This window comes from Trichomycterus rosablanca, chromosome 7 (assembly GCF_030014385.1).
Source record: "Trichomycterus rosablanca isolate fTriRos1 chromosome 7, fTriRos1.hap1, whole genome shotgun sequence".
Taxonomy (NCBI): Eukaryota; Metazoa; Chordata; class Actinopteri; order Siluriformes; family Trichomycteridae; genus Trichomycterus; species Trichomycterus rosablanca.
In genome coordinates, this window is record NC_085994.1 from 30,508,806 (window position 1) to 30,527,905 (window position 19,100).

The 19,100-nt window shown below is 39.1% G+C and overlaps 1 protein-coding gene across 1 annotated transcript in view; it reads left to right on the top strand.

Moving 5' to 3' along the window:
• The first annotated feature begins 324 nt into the window (after positions 1 to 324).
• Positions 325 to 19,100, top strand: part of ccdc120a (coiled-coil domain containing 120a) — a 53,438-nt gene continuing 34,662 nt past the window's right edge. Inside the window, exon 1 of the mRNA XM_062998577.1 lies at positions 325 to 422. The gene's annotated coding sequence lies outside the window, so the exon portion shown is untranslated. The remainder of the gene's footprint in view (positions 423 to 19,100) is intronic.

Consider the following 19,100-nt stretch of genomic DNA (forward strand, 5'->3'; position numbering starts at 1 on the left):
AAAAACACACTAAATAACGTTTATTCGTGTAATAGAGCAGTATCCTAATCTTTGGACACCCCCCTCCGTTTTACTTGGTTCATTCCGCCGGGTTCCTCCGACCTGAGCGCTTTAGTGAAGCAGAATGTCTCATTACTGTTACTACATAGTAGTGCTGCATGTGTTGCCATCGCTGATTTCCAGATGTGTTTAAAATTCAGTGATTTCATTTATTTGCATAATAAGTGGTTTGGGACATGCGAATCAAGGCTGTAGTAACGAACTGAGTGATGCGTTTTGCTGAGTTACCTGATCTGAAAAATTTAAAGGAACTGATGCATTTAAAGGACACGCTACAGCAGTCGGTGTGCAGAGCAGCTCTATTGAACTCTTTAAACTAAGGATCAGGACTGAAGGACTGCCAGTCTAGATGTAGTGCAAAGGTAAGATCTCTCTGAGATGTACTGACAAAGTAACTATAGGAAAGGAACACTGGTGCATTGTTTTATTTATGATCTGGATTTTAGTTGCATGTTAATTCTACCTTGACATAAACTACTTTCCTTGTATTTGCATTATAAACATGTGGCACAAAGTAAAAGTGGTAAAAGTGAAGTAGTTGCATGGATCATTCAGTATTAAAAATTGAATGCTGAACATGCACAGCACTAAATTACAGAATGGTGTCAAATAAAAAAAATACAATTACATTTAGGGTTACAGACTGCAGCTTTTAGGTCTTTGTGTTTGCAAATTGTCTTTAAACAAATCTGATAGTAAAAACTTTCTTATAAAAATGTTTTTATAGTATGATTTCAGTATTAATTAAAAACAAAATTAATAACATCTGAATACGTTGTTTTCTGCCTGTCCCTTGAAGAGTTGCTGCTAGTCAATACAAAGTTATTGTTACTGATCACTGGATCACTATTTCTATCCTGATGGAAGTGGTCTTTTTAGCATGACAGCTCCCCAACCACAGAACACAAAGGGTATTTGGTTTGATTTGGTTTGAGTATAAAATGATGTAAATCACCAGCCATGACCTTAAATGTCCACAGACCTCAACCCAGTTTAATGCGGATGAGAGGTTATAAAGGGTCCCCTTGAATGCATCTCTTAAATATGACTTCAAGAGAAGAACTTTGGTGCTTGAAAGACTTGTGGTAGCCCAACACCCTAGGGCATTGTAAGTTTTTCCATTTCACTTGTCTCCTGTATTTCAACCTCTACAAACTGACTCACTGGACAGGAGTTACAGTTCATTTCACAGCACTCAATTACTCAGACCTTTTTATCAGCCATTAACGAATACCAGCTGACACTCTTGATGTGTCAGGTTCTCTGTGACCCGTTCTGTCACGAAATAGGTTTGTCGGAACTGTACTCCCTGCATTGAATAATGCTTCTTTGTTTCAAATTCCCACTAGAAATGAAAACCAAAGTTGTTCGGATCGACTTTTTATTCCTTATCGCCAAGGAGATGCCAGCAGTCTTTATCTGGCCTTGATCTTGCTTGTAGGTTCTGGTGTACAAAACAGCACAGCACTTTTATGACACTCAGTTCTGTTTGTCCAGCCACAAAGCTGCGGATACATCTGCACTAGATCCTCCCTCCTCCTTCCCTATTTGCAGCCCAGAGGGGCTAGTGGTGTTACAGTGTAATTTAGTGTTTGATTGTGGCCAGGTTGCCAGGAATTACCTACTACAGTGTTGTTAGTGTGTTCAGAAATTCAATAAAACTACATAAGAACAGCTTTGGTTAGACATTTTAATGTGTTTTATCCTTTATTTTAATGTGTATTATATTAATGGAAAGTAGAAGTTGCCATTTTAAGTACAGACAGTGGAAAGAAATTAGGTTAAAATACTTAAATATTAGTTTTAAGAAAAGTGATGCAGTTTAAGCTGTAAATATTTATTAAATGCAGTTAGATTACAAAACATTTGCTGATACACAGACCCTTCAAGAAAAACGAAATCTTGGTTGAATAGTAAATGGGAAGTTCTTACTAATTTTACTAGTTTTAATCAATGTATTGAACATTCACTTGGTGCGTCTTTTTCCTTTTTTGGCCACTTATTTCAAAAGCTTACCTGATATGAACCCCAGACCCTCATTTTGAAGTTGACTAAATATTGGTTCACTAGATTGCACCTGGGCTTGAAAACTGATTTTTGGAACAAAAGACTCCTAAAGGAACAAAGCTGCCATTGTAAAAGTGGCATTTATTTAACATTAGCTTGTTAACATCTCTATGCGTTTAAGATGTTGACAGTGGCCAATGAAAAAAGTCTGTCGATCTGTGACGATGTAACCGATTTGAATTTAGGTCTCACTGTGTGCATTGTAGCAATACGTTACAGATTGTTTTCTCAGTAACTGACCTTGCTTTTTTAACATTAACTTGTTAACATCTCTACGCTTTAAAGATGTTAATAGTGTCAAATGAGAAAAGTCCATTACTCTGTGACTGTAACAGATTAGAATTTAGGTCTCTCTGTGCACATCGTACCAATACAATACAGATTGTTTCCTCAGTAACTGACCTTGCTTACTGGCATTCTTGATTACTCCTGACGGACCAGTTTTGATTTCTGCAATAGTTGTAGCAGTTAACCAATGAGTATGTGCACTGCTAGGCACTCTTTTTAGTACAGAAAAGCATGTCAGAATAATTGCCTGTTGATAATATTCCATTTGGGTAATTGTAGCAGTACATGATCAAATGTTAAGGTATTATTATCAATATTATGTAGCAAAATGTATTAATGTAGAAAAGAAGCTCACACGACACAAACAGACTAAAGTTCACCAGTTGCTTTGCTGTCCCATTTGCCCTGATTAGACTGTTTGCTTTGAGTATTAGGGGTGATGCTTTTCACACAAAGCTCAGCTGAGTTTGCTCAGGCAGCAAGAAACTTGAAACCACTCTTTATCAAGCACACGTTTGATTTTGAGATTGTCATCTATGTGATTACTGAGCAGCTGATAAACTTCTGGAGAGATCACATCTTTGGCTGCTGGAACATAGGTGACAGTGTTTACATTCAAGCGAGCTTTTGTTTAGCAAAGGAGCCCTGGCTCTAAAACCGGCACCTTAAAGCTTGAGTAAAGTTTGTTGCTAATCACAGAAGCCGAATGTCAAGCTTACTTGACTGTGAAGCATGTGTCACTTGATTGACAGCAGTGGCAAGCATGTTCCAACAGCTTCTAATCCATGTTTTTGTTGTTCTTGGATAACATTTCACTATCTAGACAAAGCATAAGGTCACAGTCTGGGTTATACTTCTGACCTTGGAAGGAGGGAACTGTTGTTGTTTTTTTTACTTTCTAATTGGTACAGTCAAATTAGTCTCATTTATAAAGACACAAATAAGTCAATAGCTTTAGGTGGCATTGTAGAAATACCTAGACTGCTGCAGGTATTTTTAATGTAGCAGGTTTTTAGAAAACCCACAATAACACTGAGGATTTTTTTTTTAGGAAATAAGCATGTGTTCTAATCATTCAATCATAGAAACTGAAGAAATCATTACAATCCTAAGACACTGAGACATGCACCGATTAAGCATAACATTAAAACCACCTCCTTGTTTCTACACTCGCTGTCCATTTTATCAGCTCCACTTACCATAAAGAAGCACTTTGTAGTTCTACAATTACTGACTGTAGTCCATCTGTTTCTCTGCATGCTTTGTTAGCCCCCTTTCATGCTGGTCTTTAATGGTCAGTACCCCCACAGGACCACTACAGAGTAGGTATTATTTGGGTGGTGGATCATTCTCAGCACTGCAGTGACACTGACATGGTGGTGGTGTGTTAGTGTGTGTTGTGCTGGCATGAGTGGATAAGACACAGCAGCGCTGCTGGAGTTTTTAAACACCTTACTGTCACTGCTGGACTGAGAATAGTCCACCAAGCCAACAGTGCCTCGTGGGCAGCGTCCTGTGACCACTAATGAAGGTCTCAAAGATGACTCAAACGGCACCAATAGATGAGCGAATGTCTCTGACTTTACATCTGCAAGGTGGACCAACTCGGTAGGAGTGTCTAATAGAGTAGACAGTGAATGGACACGGTATTTTAAAAACTCCAGCAACGCTGCTGTGTCTGATCCACTCATACCAGCACAACACACACTAACACACCACGACCATGTCAGTGTCACTATAGTGCTGAGAATCATCCACCACCTAAATAATACCTGCTCTGTGGTGGTATTATAGGGCAGTTGTAGCTTAGTGGTTAAGGTGCTGGACTAGTATTCAGAAGGTTGCCGGTTCAAGCCCCACCACTGCCAGGTTGCCACTGTTGGGCCCTTGAGCAAGGCCCTTAACCCTCAATTGCTTAGACTGTATACTGTCACAGTACTGTAAGTCGCTTTGGATAAAAGCGTCTGCTAAATGCCAAAAATGTAAAAAAAAAATTTAATGTAAATGGTGTTGTGGGGGTCCTGACCATTGAAGAACAGGGTAAAAGCAGGCTAAAAAATCATGTAGAGAAACAGATTGACTACAGTCAGTAATTGTAGAACTACAAAGTGCTTCTATATGGTAAGTGGAGCTGATAAAATGGACAGTGAGTGTAGAAACGAGGTGGTTTAATGTTATGGCTGATCAGTGTATATTATGTACATGAAAATGCACTCGTTGTTCAAGTGACCCCATCATGAGGTTTCCTTTTTTTCACTTTATGGTTGGACTGTTCTTTTTTGTTTTAGTTGGAGCGTCTTGTCCTACATGCTGAGTTAGAGCTGATCTTTTATTTTAAGGCTCCCAGTGTGGAAAAGACAATATTGAATTGCAGTTAAGAAAAATTATGACTCTTTCATAGTATGTTTGCTCGGACAGTCCAGTTGTTAAGAGGGTTGCATTGTTGCCTAGCAGGAAGGAGATTATTGAAGTGTTTGGAGAGCTACCTAGAAACCAGGCTTTTTATTGTGGCACCCTTCCAAACCTGCTCACACATTGTAAAGGAAAGTTTGATGTGGTTTTGTCTTGTTACCAGGTTAATGAATAGATTATTAGTTTTGAGATTCTGCACGTGACCCTTTTATTCAACAACACTCCAAACTTCCTCATATAGATTCTCAGACTGGGCTGAGATTTATCTTGGGTAATTTGGGAGGATTTATTTGCTTTTTTAGTCAACCCTATGACCCTGGGTCGTCTCTGCCTGCTTCTTGTAGTTCTCTATATGCCTTTTTAAATGTATTGCAGATACCAAGGCCAGCTGTATACAAACAGGCACGCATGGGTGCCATTCTCATCATAATCAGCTGTTCCTATGTGATAAAGCCCCTATACATAGCAAACATAACTAACCATCTGTATGAGTTATTAACCAACTATATATTCTTTATAACACAAGCAGAATGAAATTCCTCGTAAGCAATTGCTGTGAAGTCTGCACTTTATTAATATGGCATGCTTTAAATCAGCTTTAAGAGACCTTGTGTTGGTTTTTGCTGATGCTGCTGAGCATGTACATCATTTGTAATCAGTTTGGGTTGTGTCAGTTTGTCACAGTTCATACCCTGTCAATAGGTCTGTTGTGCAACCTGATCAATAGAGTCTTGTATAGCTTGGTGTGATGTTTTTCTTGAAACAATTCTACTTGGCATCTATAATATATGTATCATCTGCCATATGCTGTGACCATTAGGGATGAGCTACAGTTGAATAATATTATTATAGCACTAAATCATAGTTAGTCAGGGCTCCAGGTTTGACAGCAAGAGCAATTTAAAAAAGCAAAATCAGCCTTCATTTCTGAGTGGATGGGACAGCATATCTGTCTTACCCATCAATGACTGTAATACAATATTCTAATGTGTCTACATATTATGCTTTTTTGCCCATATTCTTATTTAATGGAGAATAACCACTGATTACTCAGACATTACAGGGAAGCACAGGTTAATCTAGGTATTTGCATACTGTTGTGGCATTACATCATTTACTAGCTGTACATTTGCTTCCTGTTTAAAAGGTGATGTAATTTACCACACTGGTTTTAACTATGACTTTATCCTCGTCTGCTGAAGTGGCACAATGCAGTCTGTTTCTCTGAACAATTGGTTCATTGTTCCAGTCTTGGAACCAAACTTTCTTTATTGAACACCTGATTTGAGTCATCTAGGAATCACCAAGTCTGAGACGGATCTGTCAGAGCATGAAAAACTACTGTACAAACACCTGTAGGACAGACTGTATTTTATAATTGCTTTCTTCAGATGTCTGAAGTAACTGCTTAATCCTGATTACATCATGGGAATATTAAGATGCTTCTAAATAGAACTTTTCTCATTATTATTGAGAGAATTGCAGGATAGAGTAAAGATCATGAATGAGTTTATATTTACACCATAGTCTAGTAACTGCAAAATAAAAGCAAATCACTAATTAAGTCTACAAGTTTACATGCACATTTAGTGATGTCTGTATTAGCTAGTCCAGTAGCAATGTGCTACAGTCAAAACTTTTAACATTTTAGCTGATTGGTGCTAATTAACATCAGAACACTTTAATTTTCTCACCTTTTATGTTCATCACTAATAGTCCTTGTTTATGTTGGTCAAATCATAACAAGAGTCACTTTACATATTTATCCCTAATCCTAAAACTGTGTCCTACATCTTATACTACTAGGGTGTGTTTCATCAGTACACCACCAGTGGCAGTTTATACTGTGTACAGTAGTATGCACTTTTGAAAACTTATTACTTTGTTGGTGTACAAATACTGACTGTAGCCCAGTAGCAATGTAAAACTCTGTTAATAGAAAACACTTTAAGAGTAACCAAAAATAACCATTTAGACCACACAAGGAACCTCCACCCTTTAAAGGTTATTTGAAGGAATTAAACTTAAAATAAACTTTAAATAAACAAATACTAAGTAAATCAAATGGAAATTAAGTAGAAAAATAAATGTAAATAAAACGCACAATGAAAATGCTAGAATCATCATTCACTTCAGTCTCCGATGGTCTAATGGTAAGTTGCTGGACATTAGGAGTGCAGTTACTGTAGATTTCCATGACACTTCTAGTTGTGCAGAAGGTAGCTTGACACTCTTGCAAACCTTTTAATAAAAAACGTAAATAAAAGAGAGAACAAGAAGATATGAGGGCTTTTGGGACATCAGTGCCCAGCATTCCTGTAGTCAACAAACCTGAGCGAATGTATGTGAGAGGCAGAACGACAGCAACCCAATGTTTATGTCAATACATTAATACATTTTTAGTATTTTTTGATAACTGATCAACACAGTAGCACATTTCTGAGCAGACTGGCTGTTTATTGAGGCAAGTATTAATGTTATAGTGATGCTACCATAATACTGTTGGAAAATCTATTAAAACCTGGAGCTTCACTGCTTGCAGAGACCTACAGACATAAATCTGATAACTGTCCGATTCTCATAATTCTAAAGCTTTATCATTACCTGATTTGCTAAAACCTGGTGATAGAGTTGTTTCCAAATCTATGTTCTTGCAGTTATCAGATGATTTTCTAAATGTAAATTTACTCAGTGATCAGAGTCAAGCTTGTTTAATTCACCCACTTCCCCAGCCCCATTGCATACACACCAGCAAAATCCTGCCCTCTGGCTTTATATATTCAAATTGGGCTTGGATTTGCATCTGTATGATATCAGCTGGGTGTTGTTTTACTTTAAAATGAACCCATTCTCTCAGTTTTATACCTGCTGTGCATCCCAATGTAGCTTCAGCCACCTACCAGATCCTCCTTTATTCATTTAGTCCCATTCTCTTACTTCTGATTCCCGCAGGCCTTCTTTTGATCATTCTTTCTTTTGATGTTCTGTTCCATAATATTTATTTTAAAATATAGCATATTCTTTCAAGATTAGCTCTAGCTCCTCTAGATATACGATTATACTGCTGTCCTTGACAACCCCCCCACCTGCTAACTTCCTATTTTCCAAATGTTTTCATGTTCCATGTTTGGTGCATTTTCTGTTTATGGCTTTTCCCCTCTATACCTGACTGAATTCACCGCCGTAATGTTCTGAGCGCAGCATGGAGATCAAAGGAGGAATGGACCGTAAATCCTCATCAGGCGTCTATAAAACAGGCACTGGAGCTGCTGTATATCAAACTCTGATTCGAAGCAGCTTCTGTTTGCTCTCGAGACCTTTGAACACAGCATCAATTCACATAGAGTTCTAAATCTTCCAGCAGGGACATCGAACTGTCCCCAGTAGGACATTGTTTCGTGCATATCATGCAATATCATGCAATACTTAATTATTTATTTTAATATTTTCACATAAATGACTGTCACAACCTGGATTTGTATCAATTTAATTGTTAAAAAGTGCACTTAAAGTGCACTTTGGTAAACCAAAAATGAGAACCATGTCTACCTAAAAATATACCTAAAATCTAAAAAAGAGGACAGTCCTTTAGTTTAGCACTTTGTCTAGTTAAATACCACATATTTCTTACACACAGGTAGTCATTTTTACCATATTGAGTAACTTGGAAAGGTAATACATTGCATAAAAAGTAAGGCTGGTCTTACATTTGGAAGGGGTGTAAATACTTTTAACATGTTTGTAATGTTGTTTGTAACGTAAACATGTTTTAGAAACGTTTTAGAAATGTAGAATCTGGGCCAATGAAATCTAAAAATAGGCCAAGGTGTAAATGATTTTTCATGGCATTGCACATCAAAGAAAAGCACATGTTTTTAGAACCAGGCTGCATCCAAGGTGTGTTTCTGGTGTGGAAGAAGGTGCATTCACATCTGCTGTAAAACCTTCACATAAGCCTGCATGCATGTTTTATATATTTAATGTGTTACTAAACATTGTGGCTCTTTCAGCTGGGACACCGAAAAAAGCAGTGCTTTCAAGTGGGATTCTTGTGTTCTGTGGTTGGCTGTATCTTGTTGGTGCATTTGGTGTTGTTCCCATCTTCCTAAGCCCTGCAGAGAAAAAAGAGAAATCGTGGGTGGCATGTGCCCACCAGATGTGCATGCAGTTGCTGATGTTTATTCCTAATGTGGGTGATACATGCGAACAATCACCTGACTTTAGATGACTCCTAATAATCCAAAACTACACAAAGAGGAAGCAGGTGTGTCTAGAAATAAGAGAGTAAAGAAAGCAAGTTTGTAAGTCTGAAAGCTTAACAGGAGGAGTTTGATTATGTTAAGAGGTGGAATCACGGTTCATGTGTGTCAAACGTGATCTAAGATCCGTGTTATGATCAGGTATGTCACTAGTTTCCAACCCTGGTCCTGGAGTATCCATGCTCTGCTTGTTCAACATTTTTTCTCTTCTGAAATACATCAGACTCAGCTAATCACCAGGCCCTTTATGAGTCTTGGAGTTTGTTTAACATCATAATTAGGTTATTTCCTCATTTAACCCAGAATCCTCTTAAATCCTTTTATAACATAGATAGATTCTGAGGTTTTTGCATAAACCCTGATAAACTGCATTGAAGTTTGGCTTAGTTAAAATATATTGTTTATGCCTCGTAAAAGTTATCAACATAAAGCAGTTTGGAAGCCACAAAAAGTTGCCCTTGTTGGGGAGGTGAACTGATTAATATAAACTCTTTGACAGTACGTAGGGTTATAATGCAGTCAGGTTAATTGTAGCTACTGAAATGAAAATGTGTGTCTGTGTGTGTGTAATTGCCCTTTGATGGACTGGTGACCTGGGGTGTTTCCTACTTTTTGACCAGTAAATTGGACCCAACGTGACCCTGAAAAGGATAAAGTAAATTGTGTGATAACAATACTACACTTAGTTAACTAAATCAAACAATGTTGTGTTTAACAGCAGTAATTGTGGTATTATCAATGTAATTACTTTGTGTTTGGAATAAAAGCTTTAATAATAAAAATAATTATAAAAATATTGATAATAGCACAATTATATGGAAAAAATCAAATTAACAATGGCATCTTTTCATTGTAGCAACTTTTGGAAAAAAAGGGAAATCGGATGCACCTGTGATTGTCCATTATTGTAAAGAAATGTATCATTTCATTTTGATCAACTGCTTTATCTTGGTCAGAGTCATTCTGGCGTTGGTTACACTGGAAAACACTGGGCGCATGGCAGGAATATCCGGCACAGGCCGCCAATCCATTGCAGTTCTTAGTCCATCCACCCTCAGACATAGCCAGTCATATCTGTGTCAAATTTTGAATTCTGTGATTAACATATGTTTATAAAATGTACGTTAATTAAACAAAAAATCTCTATATAAAGTAACCCAATTAAAATCTGTTTAATGTAAGATGCTTCAACACAGCTTTTTTTACCTAACTACCTTAGAACTCCAGGGATAATGTAGTGGGAACCACCAATAGATTAAAATGAAATCTGACCCCAGATCAGCAATCAGTGGTGTATTATGAGAATAAAAACAAACCCAATGGTAGTGATGGTCAAGTAGGGGGAAACTAGACATGTTCACATATTTTTATTTTTGAAACTCACATTTTTATTGAAATTTTTACTTACATACATACACACTTAAAGAACATATGTGGCAAACAGAAATTGAAAAACAAAAACATATCAGTCATGGTTACAGGTATCATTTATCAAAATACAAATACATAGAGGTAAATCAGTCAATCCCTAAGCATCATTCACTGTGTCATATTGTGTCCATTTTTCCCATTTATTCACAAAGACATTTTCTCTCAGTCGATAGGTCATTTTCTCCGTAGTATAGACCGCTCTTATGATCTTTAGCCACTGGGTTATAGTGGGAGGTTCAGTTTTGCACCAGTTTCTTGTTATTGCTTTTTTACATGTGATCAATAATATTTTGGTCAAGTATCTATCTTTTTCTGAGACATAATCATTTAAATTTCCAAGATACATAACTTTACATTCCCTGGGTATTACATATCCTAGAATGTCTTTCATCATGTTATTTACATTTCCCCAGAATGTGTTAAGTTTATGACATTCCCAAAAGATGTGTGCATGGTTTGCTTCTCTCTCTCCGCATAAGCGCCAACATGTATGTTGTGAACCAGTTTGTTTACTCTTTAATTTAGGTGTGATAAAGTAACGGGTCAGGTTTGTTCATCCGAATTCCCTCCATTTTCTCGAGTTTGTAGTTGTGTGTTGTGTCTCACACATATCGTGCCATTCATCCAGAGTAATGTTAATGTTCAATTCCCTCTCCCACTTCTCCTTTATGTACAGAGTAGAGGCAGCTTCTGAGTGTCCTAGACTTCGGTACAGCACTGAGACTGCCTTGAGTTTAGTTCCACTGTATGTCTGGGTCATCACATCAATTATACCATTCAAGGTTTTCACTGTTTGTATTTCCTTAGTAAAATAATCCCTTAGCTGCAGGTATCTAAAATGGTCTCCATTTTTCAATCCATACCGTGTTTTTAGTTCCTGGAAGTTCTTTACGTTCCCATTCTCTATCAAAGTGCACATAGCTGTAAGCCCTTTTCTACCCCAGTTTCTAAAGTTGTGGTCATTTAAGCCTGGCTTAAATCTGTCATCATATGCAAACCAACTCAACAATTTTAAATCTTTTTCTAATTTGTGGTGTTTGACAAGATCAAACCAGATATTCAATGTGTGCAAAGTTATTGGATCAATCGAGTCTTGTAGTGACATCTTTAGTTTAGCATTGCCAATCAGTACCTGGGTTGGAATGTCTGTCACCACTCTCTCAATATCTTTCCACTTTGCACTATAGTCCTCATCACACCACTTGACTATTGGTCTGAGCTGTGCTGCATGGTAATAGTCTTTTAAATTAGGGAGTGCCATACCTCCTTTGTCTTTTTCTAATTGTAGTATACAATATCTTATCCGTGTTTTTTTGACATGTTCACATATTTAAAGAAAACACCCCTGGTCAAATTCCATGTTTTGGTAAACAAGCTATTGCATATTTGATTTAATAATTACTGTTAATTTGTAATGGATTGGTGTCCTGTCCAGGGTCTGTAACTGCATTGGCTTAGTAATTCTGGGAAAATAGTGACCCTGACAAGGGTAAAGCAGTGGTAAAACATGAAAATTCTGATTTGCATGTTAAATAGAAATTGTGCACTACAATTTGCCAAAAAAAGTGACATATTTAAGTTTGTTCTGATGTGTGTGTGTGTATGTATATATATATATATATATATATATATATATACAGTATATATATACAATATATATACAGGGGTTGGACAAAATAACTGAAACACCTGTCATTTTAGTGTGGGAGGTTTCATGGCTAAATTGGACCAGTCTGGTGGCCAATCTTCATTAATTGCACATTGCACCAGTAAGAGCAGAGTGTGAAGGTTCAATTAGCAGGGTAAGAGCACAGTTTTGCTCAAAATATTGCAATGCACACAACATTATGGGTGACATACCAGAGTTCAAAAGAGGACAAATTGTTGGTGCACGTCTTGCTGGCGCATCTGTGACCAAGACAGCAAGTCTTTGTGATGTATCAAGAGCCACGGTATCCAGGGTAATGTCAGCATACCACCAAGAAGGACAAACCACATCCAACAGGATTAACTGTGGATGCAAGAGGAAGCTGTCTGAAAGGGATGTTCGGGTGCTAACCCGGATTGTATCCAAAAAACATAAAACCACGGCTGCCCAAATCACGGCAGAATTAAATGTGCACCTCAACTCTCCTGTTTCCACCAGAACTGTCCGTCGGGAGCTCCACAGGGTCAATATACACGGCCGGGCTGCTATAGCCAAACCTTTGGTCACTCGTGCCAATGCCAAACGTCGGTTTCAATGGTGCAAGGAGCGCAAATCTTGGGCTGTGGACAATGTGAAACATGTATTGTTCTCTGATGAGTCCACCTTTACTGTTTTCCCCACATCCGGGAGAGTTACGGTGTGGAGAAGCCCCAAAGAAGCGTACCACCCAGACTGTTGCATGCCCAGAGTGAAGCATCGGGGTGGATCAGTGATGGTTTGGGCTGCCATATCATGGCATTCCCTTGGCCCAATACTTGTGCTAGATGGGCGCGTCACTGCCAAGGACTACCGAACCATTCTGGAGGACCATGTGCATCCAATGGCGGTGCCGTGTATCAGGATGACAATGCACCAATACACACAGCAAGACTGGTGAAAGATTGGTTTGATGAACATGAAAGTGAAGTTGAACATCTCCCATGGCCTGCACAGTCACCAGATCTAAATATTATTGAGCCACTTTGGGGTGTTTTGGAGAAGCGAATCAGGAAACGTTTTCCTCCACCAGCATCACGTAGTGACCTGGCCACTATCCTGCAAGAAGAATGGCTTAAAATCCCTCTGACCACTGTGCAGGACTTGTATATGTCATTTCCAAGACGAATTGACGCTGTATTGGCCGCAAAAGGAGGCCCTACACCATACTAATAAATTATTGTGGTCTAAAACCAGGTGTTTCAGTTATTTTGTCCAACCCCTGTATATGACATATACAAGTCCTGCACAGTGGTCAGAGGGATTTTAAGCCATTCTTCTTGCAGGATAGTGGCCAGGTCACTACGTGATGCTGGTGGAGGAAAACGTTTCCTGACTCGCTTCTCCAAAACACCCCAAAGTGGCTCAATAATATTTAGATCTGGTGACTGTGCAGGCCATGGGAGATGTTCAACTTCACTTTCATGTTCATCAAACCAATCTTTCACCAGTCTTGCTGTGTGTATTGGTGCATTGTCATCCTGATACACGGCACCGCCATTGGATGCACATGGTCCTCCAGAATGGTTCGGTAGTCCTTGGCAGTGACGCGCCCATCTAGCACAAGTATTGGGCCAAGGGAATGCCATGATATGGCAGCCCAAACCATCACTGATCCACCCCCATGCTTCACTCTGGGCATGCAACAGTCTGGGTGGTACGCTTCTTTGGGGCTTCTCCACACCGTAACTCTCCCGGATGTGGGGAAAACAGTAAAGGTGGACTCATCAGAGAACAATACATGTTTCACATTGTCCACAGCCCAAGATTTGCGCTCCTTGCACCATTGAAACCGACGTTTGGCATTGGCACGAGTGACCAAAGGTTTGGCTATAGCAGCCCGGCCGTGTATATTGACCCTGTGGAGCTCCCGACGGACAGTTCTGGTGGAAACAGGAGAGTTGAGGTGCACATTTAATTCTGCCGTGATTTGGGCAGCCGTGGTTTTATGTTTTTTGGATACAATCCGGGTTAGCACCCGAACATCCCTTTCAGACAGCTTCCTCTTGCGTCCACAGTTAATCCTGTTGGATGTGGTTTGTCCTTCTTGGTGGTATGCTGACATTACCCTGGATACCGTGGCTCTTGATACATCACAAAGACTTGCTGTCTTGGTCACAGATGCGCCAGCAAGACGTGCACCAACAATTTGTCCTCTTTTGAACTCTGGTATGTCACCCATAATGTTGTGTGCATTACAATATTTTGAGCAAAACTGTGCTCTTACCCTGCTAACTGAACCTTCACACTCTGCTCTTACTGGTGCAATGTGCAATTAATGAAGATTGGCCACCAGACTGGTCCAATTTAGCCATGAAACCTCCCACACTAAAATGACAGGTGTTTCAGTTATTTTGTCCAACCCCTGTATATATATATATATATATATATATATATATATATATATATATATATATACATACAGTGTATCACAAAAGTGAGTACACCCCTCACATTTCTGCAGATATTTAAGTATATCTTTTCATGGGACAACACTGACAAAATTACACTTTGACACAATGAAAAGTAGTCTGTGTGCAGCTTATATAACAGTGTAAATTTATTCTTCCCTCAAAATAACTCAATATACAGCCATTAATGTCTAAACCACCGGCAACAAAAGTGAGTACACCCCTTAGTGAAAGTTCCTGAAGTGTCAATATTTTGTGTGGCCACCATTATTTCTTAGAACTGCCTTAACTCTCCTGGGCATGGAGTTTACCAGAGCTTCACAGGTTGCCACTGGAATGCTTTTCCACTCCTCCATGACGACATCACGGAGCTGGCGGATATTCGAGACTTTGCGCTCCTCCACCTTCCGCTTGAGGATGCCCCAAAAATGATGGGTTTAGGTCTGGAGACATGCTTGGCCAGTCCATCACCTTTACCCTCAGCCTCTTCAATAAAGCAGTGGTCGTCTTAGAGGTGTGTTTGGGGTCATTATCATGCTGGAACACTGCCCTGTGACCCAGTTTCCGGAGGGAGGGGATCATGCTCTGCTTCAGTATTTCACAGTACATATCGGAGATCGTGTGTCCCTCAATGAAATGTAACTCCCCAACACCTGCTGCACTCATGCAGCCCCAGACCATGGCATTCCCACCACCATGCTTGACTGTAGGCATGACACACTTATCTTTGTACTCCTCACCTGATTGCCGCCACACATGCTTGAGACCATCTGAACCAAACAAATTAATCTTGGTCTCATCAGACCATAGGACATGGTTCCAGTAATCCATGTCCTTTGTTGACATGTCTTCAGCAAACTGTTTGTGGGCTTTCTTGTGTAGAGACTTCAGAAGAGGCTTCCTTCTGGGGTGACAGCCATGCAGACCAATTTGATGTAGTGTGCGGCGTATGGTCTGAGCACTGACAGGCTGACCCCCCACCTTTTCAATCTCTGCAGCAATGCTGACAGCACTCCTGCGCCTATCTTTCAAAGACAGCAGTTGGATGTGACGCTGAGCACGTGCACTCAGCTTCTTTGGACGACAAACGCGAGGTCTGTTCTGAGTGGACCCTGCTCTTTTAAAACGCTGGATGATCTTGGCCACTGTGCTGCAGCTCAGTTTCAGGGTGTTGGCATCTTCTTGTAGCCTTGGCCATCTTCATGTAGCGCAACAATTCGTCTTTTAAGATCCTCAGAGAGTTCTTTGCCATGAGGTGCCATGTTGGAACTTTCAGTGACCAGTATGAGAGAGTGTGAGAGCTGTACTACTAAATTGAACACACCTGCTCCCTATGCACACCTGAGACCTAGTAACACTAACAAATCACATGACATTTTGGAGGGAAAATGACAAGCAGTGCTCAATTTGGACATTTAGGGGTGTAGTCTCTTAGGGGTGTACTCACTTTTGTTGCCGGTGGTTTAGACATTAATGGCTGTATATTGAGTTATTTTGAGGGAGGAATAAATTTACACTGTTATATAAGCTGCACACAGACTACTTTTCATTGTGTCAAAGTGTCATTTTGTCAGTGTTGTCCCATGAAAAGATATACTTAAATATCTGCAGAAATGTGAGGGGTGTACTCACTTTTGTGATACACTGTATATACAGTGCTCAGCATAAATGAGTACACCCCCTTTGAAAAGTAAGATTTTAATCAATATCTCACTGAACACAGGAACAATTTCCAAAATTTTTACAAGAGTTTCATAGTTTCATTTGTTTAAACCTTAACATCTTCAGTTTTACTCAAATTAGTTGATGCAAAAAGAATACACCCCACATCAAAAACTACTACATCTAGTATTCTGTATGACCTCCATGATTTTTAAGGACAGAGTTAAGTCTTCTAGGCATGGAATAAATAAGTTGGCGACATATTGCAACATTCTTCAGGTACGACCTCTTTTAGAGCCTGAATGCTGAATGGAGAGTGATGCTCAACCTGTCTCTTTAGAATTCACCATAGATGTTCGATTGGGTTCAGATCAGGAGACATACTTGGCCACTGAATCAATTTCACCTTGTTCTTCGTCAGAAATGCAACAGTGGCCTTAGAGGTGTGTTTTGGACCATTGTCATGTTGGAAAAGTGCATGACAACCAAGGGCACGTAGTGATGGTAGCATCTTCTCTTTCAACATAGAGCAGTACATCTGTGAACTCATGATACCATAGATGAAATGCAGCTCCCCGACACCTGCAGCACTCATGCAGCCCCACATAAGGACACTGCCACCACCATGTTTCACTGTAGGCACCATGCACTTTTCTTTGTACTCCTCACCTTTGCGACGCCATACAGTTTGGAAGCCATCAGTTCCAAAAACATTTATCTTGGTCTCATCACTTCAGAGTATAGAGTCCCAGTAGTCTTCACCTTTTTCGGCATTGGCCCTGGCAAATTGTAGGCGAGCTTTTTTGTGCATGGGCTTTAGGAGATGCGCTCTTCATGGACGGCACCCATGCATGCCATTCTTCTGCAGTGTACGCCATATTGTGTCATGGGAAACAGTCACCTCAGTTTGGCTTTCTACCTTTTTAGCTAACTGCAGTGAACATGCATGGCAATTTTCTTTCACCCTTCTCATCAGAAGACGCCCCTGTTTAGGTGTAAACTTCTATGGATGGCCTGGAAGTCTCTGTGAGATGGTTGCAGTTTCATCTTTGTAAAAGTTTTGTATCACTTTTGCTACAGTATTCTGGCTGATAAGTAAAGCCTTGTTGATCTTCTTGTTGATCTTCTTGTAGCCTTCACCTTTCTTGTGTAAAGAAATTATTTTCTTTTCTCAGATATTTTGACATTTCTCTTCCATGTGGTGCCATTGCTGACAGCATGAAATGGGAAGGGGTTTTCTTTGTTAAGTAACACTTTTTTTATAGTCAACTGGCTGCTGGACACCTGTTTAATGAATAATTAGACTAATCTGTGATAAAATTCTTGTTAATTAAAAATTTGTAGTCTAAACTTTAGCTTTGCTCCTAAGACTTTCATGGGGGTGTACTCATTTTTGCAACATGGTCTTGAATTAATTTAAAATAAAAATTGTGTTTTTGTGTGTGCAAATTAACAAATATTACTTGCAATCAATGGCCCACATTTGTGGGAGTATTTTGCAGTATAGTATCCAGTAGAAAATTGTGATTCTGAAAGGAAACTAAAGGTTTTCTGACAAATCTGTTGGGGTGTACTCATTTATGCTGAGCACAGTATATATTTGAATTATTAACAATAATTTACATTTATTGCATTTAGCAGACACTTTTATTCAAAGCAACTTGTAAGGGCTAAGGGCCTTGCTCATTAGCCCTACAGGGGCAATCTGGCAGTGGTGAACCAGTGTCTTTCTGGATACTTCTCCAGTAGCTTAATCACTGAGCTACCACTGGCCCATTTGTATGTGACAGAGCTCAACTCCCAATAGGTATTGATAACCTTGTTATTCGCAATCAATAGGATAGCATAAACTAAGAGGTAAATGGTTTTATCAGTGCAACAGCCGTCTGGAAAATATAGACAGTAAAAGATTGCAGCATATGTTACAAAACAGTATGTCTAAAACAACACAGACTGTTTTGTTGCAAGACATCTGACCGGCCAACAGCACTTCTGTTAGTTGGCTATCAGCTGTAGTGGGCTGGCGTGATTTACAGCTTTGCCACCTGTGTGCCCTTCATTGACTAAATGCTTTTATATTTCATTAATGATAATTATACGAAAAATTAAAGGCATTTCAACACTTAATTAAAAAAATTAAATTAAATTAATTAGCCTCTTAACATCAAACATATGGTTTGTGTTAGTCTGTTTTAGGAAACTAATTATTTTAATTAGTAGTAAAATCTATTACCTAGTTGATCAGTGGTGCTTTCTTCACCCTGCAAAATGATCTAATTATTGAACAGGCGATTATACAATAAAACTGGCACCTTTGGTACTAGTTCAAAGCATAGCATAGCACCAGTTTGCATGAATTTAAAGTTCTGGTCATTTGTGCAGGGTAATAAACACAATACATTATGTAGAGACTTTACCCAGTTATTTTGGTAAGAGCATTAAATGCCTGCTATTAGATGTTTTCACTCCTGTGATTGTGGTTTGACAGTAGCATCAAAATCCAACATGTTTGTTCCTGTTTACCCAATCAGCATTATGCCAGTGCAGCGTGAGACCTGCTTTTTGTCCAAATTACAACCCCCCACCCGTAGAGCAGAGTCCACTGTCCTATGTTACTTTCTGTGCCTTTGTCACTGCTGAGTGTCATTAGTGTTAAAATGGTCATATTTTTATTATGGTTTGTAGTTTGTTGGCTCTGACTCAGGAGTTTATGGTTATTATATCACATTTATTTACATTTATACATTAGGCAGACTCTTTTTTACAAAGTGACTTAAAATTAAAACAGTATATGATTACAGAAGATAAATGTTTCAGGTTTTGCTC